This window comes from Ictalurus furcatus, chromosome 28 (genome assembly GCF_023375685.1).
Source record: "Ictalurus furcatus strain D&B chromosome 28, Billie_1.0, whole genome shotgun sequence".
Taxonomy (NCBI): Eukaryota; Metazoa; Chordata; class Actinopteri; order Siluriformes; family Ictaluridae; genus Ictalurus; species Ictalurus furcatus.
The window spans coordinates 14,500,155-14,513,090 of NC_071282.1; positions in this window are offsets into that span (position 1 = coordinate 14,500,155).

The window sequence follows — 12,936 nt, forward strand, 5'->3', positions numbered from 1 at the left end:
GTGACTGGTACTGTTTTTCATGGTTCAGAGTAATCCCCCTTGTTTCAGTGGTGTAACATACAATATCTTTTTGACCCATTTGGTACTTCTTATTGGTACAGCTGGCTAAAAAAACAAAACAAAACAAAACAAAACAGTATTATAGCCTAGAAGAAATAAAACAGTGTTATAGTCTAGAAGTGGTTGGGATTTTGAATGTTTGAATCTGCTTCCTTATAAGTTTTCTTCCTTATGAGATCTCAGGAAGCTTTACTTGCCACTACTGCTACTGGTTCTAGATCAGACCTAGATTTCTATAAAGCTGCTTTATGACAATGTCAGTTATAGACAATAGACATTACAAACAATATCTATAAAAAATCAAATTTCAATGGTGTCATAAAATAACACTACTGCATTCAGTGACATTCTACACAACTTGGTCTAGTTTATTTTTTATTTTGTGGGGCCAAATAATGTTCCTACAGAAGTGTATTGAGAGCAGTGTGAAAGAATTTGAGTCCTGATTTCAAACCCATTGAATGAGTCACACCTAACTGCCCAGTACCCGCTTTAACCTTGGGGCTCAATGGGTCTCTGCAAAACTTTGTTTAAATCTTAAAACAAATGGATAATATCAGTCCGTTCCCCTTCATATTCCAAATGCTCAGCGATGCTTGCAGTAATCAGCTGAAAACTAATGTACATGAAAAGATTTTACACACAATTTAGCAATTACTACATACTTTTTGCATTTACTAGTTCCAGCCTATATATTGTAAGGAAAACAATAATTTGGTGGCTAGCTAGAATGCTATGAATAAATGATGAATTTCTGAATTATTAGGTATCAAATATAAGATTATTCAATCAGAATATATGTTTTTACTCATTTAAAATGCTCTTATTTTATTGGCAGATCGTTTTGTCTTTTCTAGAAATGTTTCAAATTATATTAAAAATATCTCAGCAAAATATTTGAAGCTTGTAATGATTATAAAATGTCTAGAAATAGGTTTAATAGTCATATATTTGGTTTATTTTAATCTTATAATAGGAAATGCTTGATAGATTTGACTATATTCAAGCTATATTCACTTGCTGATTTGCTAAAACGCTTTTTTTTTTTTTTTTCAAAACTCAAATCCAAAACCTCAAATTCAATTCGCCAAAATTGTGACTTTGTCTGGCAAAAGCTAACAATGGACTCAAAAATGTGCTAACATTGCTCATAATGAAACTTAAACTTTCATTTCTTTTCATTTAAGCACCTCTAGCTGGACAGTAAATACAAGTGAAATCAAATATGCTAATGAATTGAAGAGCTACAACAAGGATAAATACCTTATGTGTGTTTGTGAAATCCATCTAAAACACCGTAAATACACAATAATGCAATGCACAATCATTGTATATTATTTATTTATGCCCACATATGAGCTTACAGGGAAAATATAACTCAAAAATCACAAGAGAAAAAAAAAGTGTGGATATATTGTTGCCGGAGCAGGTCAGAAGATTTCATTCACATCACATACTAGAACATCCCAGACAAGACAGAGTAGGAGGAACCCCCTGCTGTGGCAAATCTATCCTGTGCTTGGAGTGGCACGGTGGTTCCTTTTCCTATTTCTTGGCCATGTACTCTCCTCTATTCTCTCTCTGTTCCTGTCACCTTTGCTTCACTGTTTTCCATTTCAAAAGCCATAACTAGAGGCCTCACTTGAGTATGTATTCAATCCGCAGTACTTCAGAATTAAGTGTTAGCAATGAAATTTTACCGTTCTTAATTCGCGACGACCGCGTGTTATTTCAATTCAATTGAATTTCATTGGTATAGGGGTTTTAACATTGACAGTCACAAAGCAGATAATCCGAATATAGTACAACCCCAATTCCAAAAAAGTTGGGACGCTGTGTAAAATGTAAATAAAAACAGAATGCAATGATTTGCAAATCTTATAAACCCGTGTGTTATTCACAACAGAACATAGAAAACATTTCAAATGTTTAAACTGAGGAAATGTACCATTTTAAGGAAAAAATGAAGTAATTTTGAATTTGATGATCGTCTCAAAATTTGGGACAGGGTAACAAAAGTCTGGAAATGTAAGTGTTACTAAAAAGAAACAGCTGGAGGTTAATTGGCAACAGGTCAGTTACATGATTGGGTATAAAAAAGAGTATCTTAGAGAGACAGAGTCTTTCAGAAGTAAAGATGGGATGGAATCTGGATGGAAGCATATGTTGCTCTAAATACCTGTATATACCTTTCAGCATTGATGATGCTTTTCCAGATGTGCAAGCTGCCCATTGCATAGGCACTAATGCACCCCCATACCATCAGAGATGCAGGCTTTTGAACTGAGCGCTCTGGAGAGATTTCTCCAGGTTCTCAGAATCTTTTGACGATATTATGTATTGTAGATGATGAGATATTCATAGTCTTCACAATTTTACATTGAGGAACACATTATTCTGAAATTGTTCCACAAATTGTAGACGCAGTTTTTCACAGATTGGTAAACCTCTGCCCATCTTTACTTCTGAAAAACATTCTAAGATGCTCTTTTTATACCCAATCATGTTACTGATCTGTTGCCAATTAACCTCCAGCTGTTTCTTTTTAGTAATACTTACTTTTCCAGCCTTTTGTTGCCCCATCCCAACTTTTTTGAGATGTGTTGCGGTCATCAAATTCAAAATTACTTTATTTTGCTCTTAAAATGGTACATTTCCTCAGTTTAAACATGTGATATGTTTTCTATGTTCTATTATGAATAACATATGGGTTTGTGAGATTTACAAATCATTGCATTCTGTTTTTGTTGACATTTTACACAGCGTCCCAACTTTTTTGGAATTGGGGTTATAGCTTTAGATCCCTGAGAGGCAACAGTGGCAAGGAAAAACTCTCTGAGGGAGAAAACTTGAGAGGAACAAGACTCCCAGAAGCAAGCTCCCATCCTCTTGGTGACACCAAAATAGTAAGATTATAAATAACTACAGTATACAGGTGTGGAAGAGTAAAGACAAACAGTACTTAAAGTACTAAATGATTACCGCATCAGTTCTAAAATATAAATCGACAATATCCAGGCGAAATTGTCCACTGAAAAAAAGGTAAGTCTTGGAATTAATTGTTTTTCCGAAGTTCAAATCTTTAGGGTAGCCATGTGGGACCATCTGCAACAGGAGTAGGTGAGTCAAAAATACAGAACTACTTCTCCAAGCAGAAGTAGAGCAACAGGATGAATCTGATAGGTCCTGAGGGCAAAACGAGCCATAGCAGTAGAAGTGTGTCAGGGACAGGCATCACATCAGGCATCAGGAGTGTGCACACAGCTCAACGGAGAGAGAGAGAGAGAGAGAGAGAGCAAATTATCATGTATTCTCTTATTCTACAATGGTTTAAAATGGTGTACATTGTGATATGTGTGATTTGAGTTTCACAATGGTGACTGGATTGATGTGTATTTAATTGCAGTGGTGTCAACATTACAATGTATGGATGAACATTCATAGTAATGAGATCTGCAATTTATGTCCAAGTCTCACCCTTGCTTCAGTGGATAATTTTATCAGGGTACTACAGACTGCTGCAGTAATCATAAAAACTGTCCTGTGCTCAATCCATGCCTCTTATTCACAATCTGCTCATACTGAACATCCTGTAAACACACTTAGTACTGTTTATCTTTGTAGTATACAACTGTTGAAGTGTAACGATTTATAATCTCACAATCCAGCATGATCTAGAAGAGGATGGGTTCCCTTTTGAGTCTGGTTCTTCTCACGGTTTCTTTCTCATGTCTCCTTTTCACTGTGACTTCTGGCTTGTTCAATAGAGACTTAAATCTACATCTGGATTTATGTTTCCAAATTAGGAGAAAAAAAAAAAAACAACCTACTGTAATACACTTGATTTTGGGAAGAAATGTTGGACGAGACAGTGTCTGGATACTCGTCTACCTGGAGGTCCTCTGAGAATTTTCATAACAATGGTAGGCATATCAGATTAGGGAGTTTGTGCCTCTGGCAGCGTTTCTGTTATTTCTCCAAAGCACTGGCACTGTGCATGAACCACTCTTTCTCACACAAACTCTTCCACATGGGTTTATTCAAGCATGCATGACTACAGCTTCAAATTACCATACACACCATAATCATTCGCTCACAGAAATAGTCAAAGCAAAGAGCACAGCTAGTTATTATGGAGAGAAGGGATGCAATGTGGAGTTACTAACGTTTCTCCCAGTTGTGGTTCTGGTATAGTCTAGAGCTGCCTAGAAATGAGTTGAGAGTCGATACCTATTAGCCAGATGATTACTGTACAAGTGACCGGAGCTAAGGGCAGACTAGGCCTGAGGGCTAGCAGATAGCAGATGGAGGTTACATTTCCAGCTAAATTAAGCGAGAGGTCAGAACATTGCTTGTTGTCTAGGCGCCTCTACCCCTTAACTCCATCCCAACCCCCAACCCCCATACCATCATCACTACCACTATTGAAAAATTCCAAGCCTCCAAAAATCATCCCGAAATCCAATCTGCTTTGCACAGTTTGAACTTTAGCCAATAGACATGAAGCGAAATTCTCTGAGAGGAGCCACTGCTGTTGTTTTTATATTTCACAAGTATTATTGATGGTTCTTCATCTTGTTATCGACTTGTTACCAGACCCATAATCCATCAGAAAAGCACAGCAGATCTCGTTGCAAAGTACTCGCTCCGGCGGCAATGCCAGAAGAAAACTGCAAACCCATATACAACGACTGTTCTTGCTTTATGGGATAGTTATGTAAGGCTAAGCATTGCCTACTTTCAATTCTTGCAGAAATGTTATACCAACATAGCACGGTCTGTTGCACTGTTAATAAAAGGAGGCGAAATTAGGCAAGGTGACATTAAAAACAGAAGAGAAGTAAATGACACAAGCCATTGCAAACCGATTTTTCTCTCCCGTCTTGTCTGCCTCCTCAGTCGGCTCATGCGAATTCTTATAAAAATGGCTAGCCATGCAGAGAGCAGAAGCAGTTGAACCCTGAGGCGAGTCTCACGGGGACTCTCACACCTCTTCCTGTGGGAGGGAAAGAGTCATAATTAGGCTTGGGCATCAAACGGAGGGCAGTGACGCTCACAGTAATAGATTCTGTCAGGAAAGCTAGTCTCTCTGTGTCTCCTTCTCTCAGTGAGTCCCTCGCTTTCACGTTGACCCCGAGAGGGCCTTATGCAGATCAGCTGTCAGCATGGGGGCGTTTTGGCTCTTGGTATTGGAGTTAGAATAATCACACTCCCGTGTGTGTGTGTGTGTGTGTGTGTGTGCCTGCATATACCGACTGTGAAGACAGACCATGTGGCAGAGAGAAAGAGGAAAGAACCAGAAGATGCCAGGGCATCATTTTTTATATATCTACATAAAATGTGTGTGTTTGTGCGTGCGTTTGTGCGTGCGTGTGTGTCTGTGTAGGTAGTTATAGATGAATTTGCATGTATGAACGTGGATGTCATGCATTAGCCAGTTCCATAGCATGCATATTGTATGTACGTAAATATTCCTTGTATTTTCCATGTTGACTCATGGTGCTTCCCCGTGTGATAACTGTAAACCAGTCATCAACCTTTCTGGCTAATTCCATCTCACCAAGAACATTCTCTTTTCCTCTACTCTCTCTTTCCTTCTCTCTTTCCCGGCTTGTTACAAAAGCACATTTGTATTCCTTAGCAGTGCCTTGTTTGCCAATACAGACACATGGCTTGTCACACCAAATTTAACAGATGTGCTGAGAGCTGCAGTGGCTCCGCTCGACCTCTTTCACGCTACATCAAACTAAAAAAAAAACAAACAAACAACAAAAAAAAGCCATTTATGTAGTTGGTTCCAAACATCACCATAAGATTAAGAATGAATTTAATTCAGTGCTTTCTTCCATAGGAAGCTTCGGAAATACGGTGATCTAGCAGGGATCATTTATTTCAGATTATGGGATAAAATCTTGTCCTACTTAGATTTGCTTTGCTGTAAATTTCATTTTATGCGGTTTGTTGCATATTAGTCTATATATGTTATATAAATTTGATTGCATGGGTGTTCATTTATCCGTCCATCTTCCAACCATTGATGTAATTATTCAACCTTTGATCTCACAGACCCTATGTCCATCCATCCACCCGTTATTCATCCAACATTTCATCCATTCATCATCCATCCAGTCACCAATTTATGAATTATTCATAATTTCATCTGGCAGACCATTCATTCATCCATCCATCCATCTATCCATCCATTCATCCATCCATCTATCCAGCCATTCATCAAGCAAGTCATCCACCCATTAATCCATCCATCATTCATCCATTATTCGTTTATCCAGTTATCATTTCATGCATTATTCATACTGTGATCTGACAGACCCTCTGTCCTTCCATCCATTCATCCATTTGTGCACTTACCCATTCAACCTTTCGTCTGACAGGCCACTGTCAATCAATTGATCGATCCATCGATTCATCTATTCATCCATCCATCCAACAATTCATGCATCTACCTGTGTTTTCAGCCTCTGATATGACAGACCATCCTTCCATCCCTCCATTTATCCACCCAACCATGTACTCATCCATCAATCATGAATTCACCTGAAAGCTCATTGTCTTACATGATATGCCATCTAGCCAATCATTCACCCATCCATCAAATCTTCCATCAATCTGTTCTTGGACTGCATATATGGTCTAGATACGTGTTTATATTATCCGAGATTTTTGGTATTTATTCACTGCTCATCTAAAACCACCATATAGACAAGTACTAGCGCTTGACATTATCTTAATGTGTAACAGAAATGCTCTTTCTTCTTCACCAGGCTGTCTGAATGCCAAGCAGTTCAAGTGTTCTGAAAAGGTCTTTGAAGAAGAGCTAACAAGTGGGTGCCAAAATATTGACATTAAAGTGACATAAGTGGTAAGGCACCTGTGCGAAGTAGTTTCATTCAATGATAAAGTATTTGAGAGTAATTTCACTTAATCTCTTAAAAGCTCAATTTGCTTGTCTGACCAGGGCTACCTTTGCACCAGCCCATCAGCATTCAGCACCTGATTTTTTTTTTTTTTTTTTTTTACTCGAATGAATAATTTCTAACTCGAATGGGCTCCTATTTTACACTTTTCTTACTTGTGCAGTCTGACGTGTGTTATTCTAATATTATACCATTATATAGTGCTGTTGAATTTTTGAATCTGATTTATAAGTAGGTCCTCATTAAGATTTTTATTGCAGTGAAGGTTTATATTAATGCACTTGTTCTTATACTTTTCTAATGTTGCTTCTGTAGTACCAACTCATTCACAGGAATTTGTATGAATGCACATAACCTAATGCTAATAATAAAAAATAAAAATGTATTGTTCTTTAACAAAGGAAAACATACTGTATAATAGTTGCGATGGTGACATTTTCTGTGAGGATGCCTTTATGTATTTAACATGGATGGAAGTCAGTGCTTGTAACAGTCAGTAGGTGTTCTGCCACAGGAGAAACTTTAGGACAGAGGACTTTTGGTTTCTCAGAAACATGATAAAGCGGGTGAGGGAATGGCAGCTTATAGCTGCTATAACATAAGTGATAACAGGAACTAACTAGTCTCATGTTTGTTCCACAGCAATAAATGTACCAATAAATGGTTAAAAAAGGATCAATTTAATTAAAATGACTAAATTAAAAAGTGTAATTATTGGCAAATCAGTGTGGTATATGAGTAAAATTCTTCATAATGTAATGTTCACATCATGTCACGCTAAGAAATTTTGGTGCCAGCTAATATGTCCAGGAGTAGTTTACTGGACAAACTGGAAAAAAAATTCGGTCATCTCATTTCTGCACTTTAAGGATTTGGACTATGCATAGTATATGGGATTATGGCAGCGGGGGTGTGGTCAAACATCAGCTGTGGACAGAGAGGAGGCAGTTGAATCGGCAGGTAACGTGTGATTCTCACTTGTGTTGGATTAGCACAAGTTTACTTGTGTGTGTCTGTTTGTGCTTTCAGTGTCTCCCGTAACGAGAGAGAGAGAGGACCAGCACAAAGACGTGTGCAGGCATGCGTGTGTGTGAGTGTGGTTGAATGAGTAAGCTGAAACGCGAAAGTCAAAATAGAGAGAATAAAAAGGCCTTTTGAGTTTAATCAGCCTGCCTCCCTCAAATCCTGACCCAAACCAAAAGTGTTAAAATGTTTTAATAACAACAACAAAACAATCTAGTACACGTTACAGTATTTGCGCAGACATACCTTATTTAGGTGTGCAATTGCAAATGTATGTCTGCTTCATGTTAATATTTTGACCTAACATTGTGTCCATCAATTTTTTATTTTATCGGACATTTTGAATTTTTAACGGTCAAAAATCGGTATGTACCGGCTAACGGAAACTCTGATATATACTGGCCTGTTAGTTTTAATGCTATGTTTGTTTATAACGCACTGTTTATAATTTATATGTTTGTATTTTGTTTATAATGCACTGTTTGCTAATAGTTGTCAATTAGCACTAATTTTCCACAGGTTTTCTAAAGGAAATGAGTTAAGTTTACCTACAACATTTTGATGAAAATGTACCACAGTATAGCCATCATCTTCTCTTGTATAGTTGCTGTCACTGTTGCTTACTACACCACAGTTTTCTGGCTTTTATTCTGCAAATGAAACGATTGTGTTGCATTATGGGATGCCATACACCATTAAAAAAAAGCTCTGACTGCGTAGGATCATCTGGGTATCTTTGGCATGGTACACCATTTCAAAAACAGCCCATTATTAGGGGCATGGCTTTAGAGAGAGCACTGAAGGGAGGGGGTGTGTTTATTTAAAAACAGCTAGCTTCAGCTACTGACTACACCTTTCACAGCTTATCGCCTTTGTACATTTAGTCCGTTTTAATTTCAATCTACATTCCACATTTTTAAGAGTTTTAAGATCAAGTGGTACATTTCTGAAATGTCCAAAAAGTGCAATAAAAGCAGCCCTTTGTTTTTTATGCACCAAAAATCTGCAACACATCCACGTCCTGCTCCTATTACCTGGGCCCAGTTATTCAGAAGAACCTGATCAGATTTCGGCTATCGGATTGGATCAAATCTTGAAAATGGGTTGTTCAAAAGAAAAAAAGGATTCTGAAATCAGATTAGGTCATGTAATCCAATCTTGCTTTTCATCTGGATCAGACCTCCAGTATGTGTTGTTTAAAACATTTTAGTAGGCTTGGGATACCTGTTATCCAAAAAAATAATCAGGATTATCCTGAACCCAGCAGGGCCCAGATGTTCAAAAAGTTGAATCTGGATCAGAATGATCCGGATTTGAATATCCCATGTTCTGCTATTCAGGTTTAAGGAACAGAAAATTATTTTTTAAATAATTCTTATGAACTATTATGTGCTTATTTATGTTGTTTATAATTTAGTTTATAATTTCTCCACTCTTGTACTTTTTATTAAACCTTCATTTATGATTACTCATAAAGCATTTTTAAATGCATTCATATTTTATGCATATCTTATATAATTTACGTTTTCACATTAATATATATTTTTTAATATATAATGTTTTTGCTTTAATTAGAGGTTATCCAGTCCTAGTCTCTCAGTCTTTTTCCTGCTCTCTCTCTCTCTCTCTCTCTCTCTCTCTCTATATATATATATATATATATATAAAATGACAGGCTTATTCTTGTTGATATAAGCCGAGTGATTCAGGTGTATTCAGTGATTCAGGTGTGTATATATATATATATATATATATATATATATATATATATATATATATATATATATATATATATATATTCATTTCATACACCCTTCAGTGGCTCCTTTTATCATTTCCCCCTCTCACTACCGTAAGCATGTTTGCTTCAGTCAAAGAAGAAGAGAGAATGGAAGGACCTTGGTGTTAATTATTGAGTAACTGACACACTGAGAGGCGAAAAAAAGACCATTTATCTCTTTTGTAATGTAATTTCATTACAACATTACATCATTTCATCACTCAGAGCTCTCAAAACAAATATGTAATAATCAAGGAAATTTTTTTATTATTATTTAATAAATGAGAATATATTTACCAGATAATACATTTCCATTTATTTATACCCCTAATGTCAAGATAACTAATATATTCAGCTTTTATAGGCAAATACTCATTGCTGTTAGAAAAATTAACCTGTCATTAAAAACCCTGAAATGATTTGGTCCCTGGAGCACTGACATTAACCATTTACCTGTGAGAATCATTTTTCAGCTTTCACAGTAAGACTAAACAGTGCACTATATAAATTATTTGAGCGTCTGCACTTGGGCCTACGCAAAATGGAGCCATTTCTCGCAATAATGAGATTGATATTAATGAGTGTGGCTCCTGTCCAGGGACTTCCTACCTACCCAAACAGATGTGCCATAATTGTGTTGACTGATTGAACAGAAAAAGGGGGCTCCATTTTCTGCTCCAATCACAAGCCAGCAATCACAAAGCCAGCAATCTGAGAAGCGTGTTGGTCAGGTTAAGTAGGTCAGGTAATGAAGGGGGTTTACTAGTTATTTATATATTTTCCCCTGAACTAAATATACACTGTGTGCATCTGTGAATATGCACCACATAAAGTGAACTTTTAAATGTCTATAAAATCCAAAGAAAGAAAGAATTTGAACCATGGGAGGAAAGAAAGAAAGAAAGAAAGAAAGAATTTCCATGGGAGCTATTTGAAACAAAGAAAGAAAGAGTACCATGGGAGGAAGAAATGAAAGAAAGAAAGAAAGAAGACAAATTATGGAAAAAAGAAAGGAAGACAAAAAATCATTGACAAGTAAGAAAAAAGTAGAAAAACCACAGGAGAAAGAAAGAAAGAAAGAAAGAAAGAAAGAAAGAATTTCCAAGGGAGTTATTTGAAATGAAGAAAGAAAGAGTACCGTGGGAAGGAAGGAAGGAAGGAAGGAATACAAACCATGGGAGCAATTTGAAAGAAAGGAATGACTGAAAATAAGTTTCCATGTTGTACTAAGAGCTTAGCTTAAAGATACAATACGTTCACCCATGTTAACAAAACTCCACTTCAGGGACCTACAGTGGCCTGTAGAGTAGATTGTCTATAAAATGACTGACAGGAGGCCCATCCAAACACAAATAAGCATTCCAGACTGGAAAAATCAGTTTTCCAAATGGAGTTTGAATCTCTATATGGACAGTGGTAGCTCAGTGGTTAAGGTGTTGGCCAACTGCTTGGAAGGTCATGAGTTCAAACCCCAGCACCACCAAGCTGCCACTGTTGAACCCTTAAGCAAGGCCCTTAACCCTCAATTGCTCAGAGGTATGAATGAGATAAATGTAAGTTGCTCTGGATAAGGGTGTCTGCCAAATAATGTAAATCTTCCAGGTTATTTGTACAAGTAAGTAATAAATTTTTTAAACAATTATTGCAACTTTAAGCTTGACTTGTTTTAAACTAAACTGAGCCTGAGTATCACACCATATGTAACATCTTGGCAGGACTAAATGAATTGAGATGTGAAAGTGTGTGTTCACCCTGCCATATGTCTTCCTCCATCTCAGGCTATGTGATGCAAATGTGTCTTATCACAACTTGTTGTGGAGGCCTCTGAGTCTTGTTAGTGTGTTGTCAAGTTAGCATTGGGGCTGTTTGCATGTGTTAATGAGTAGTGTGTGTGTATGTGTATGTGTGTGTGTGAGAGAGAGAGAGAGAGAGAGAGAAAGAGTTAGGAAAAAGCAGGAGGTGTGGGCCATGACACCAGAAGGATGTTGTTCCCCAAGGCCAGTGCTCCCTCCCTGTCTCCATCTCTCTGTGCTCTAACTCATTCTGTTCACTGTTTAGCCTCTAAATCAAGAAATCTCTGATAAGAGTACTAATATATCTCTCCAGCACCTCTAATCGCCCTCTTTTCCTTCCCTTGTCCTCAATCTGCTCTCTCCTTCTCCTTCTGCTTACTCATTCCACTCTCATCAGGTCTTCTGTCAAGGTTTTCATCCTACAATCACCTTGGTAAATTTCCCTTCCATAATCCATGGATATATCACTCATTCACTAAGACATTGAAGTCTCTCTCTCTCTCTCTCCTCACTGATTTATTGCCTCAATTTGAATTCTCTGCTTGAGCTGATTGCTGATTGGACAGCCTGAGGATGATACAGTAGTGTTCCTTCTCTGATTGCCTTGATGCTCTTCAACTTCAAGAGGTCACGATGTTGACCCAGAATAACTGTCGTAACTATAGCCTGAATCGTTTCTTCACTTATTAGCCTACAGGGATGTGACTTAGCTGACACGCAGTACTGTATATAGCCAAACAAATGCTGCATGTTGACTGCAAAACCTTTCAACCGTACGCTAATTCTGTTCGATTCTAAACAAAGGAACTCAAGACAAAAACCCATAATTGCTAAGTTCACTCTGCTGTTAGCCATGTGCAATCATGAGATCATGCTGTGGTATTTGTCTTTCTTTCAAATGTGCAATGCACAATAAGACAGAATTAGCCATTATTATTTAATAATTTAATAATCATAATTATTATTACTACAGTAGCTCAGTCACAGTTTAGGTGCCAAAATCAACAACAAAAAGTCACCCCACACTAGCACACGATGAAGTGACAGAAACAGAGTCAGGATTTCTGCGACTGTAGCGAGCTACAACTTCGTAGTGACATCGTGACAAAAACATTTGAATTTCAGTTTTATTAATTTTATGTAAATTAGGTATTACGCTGTGAAGCTGCACATCGAAAACAAGTGGTTCAAATGATTCCATAAATGAATCCTATGACACTTGTTTCTCCAGTTCTCCACTACAACTTTTAACAACTGCAATTAGTTCCCATTTACAGAGTACTAAAGTGGAAGAAAAACATGAAAAACCATTTCAGGATTTCATCTTATCCCATCACATACAACC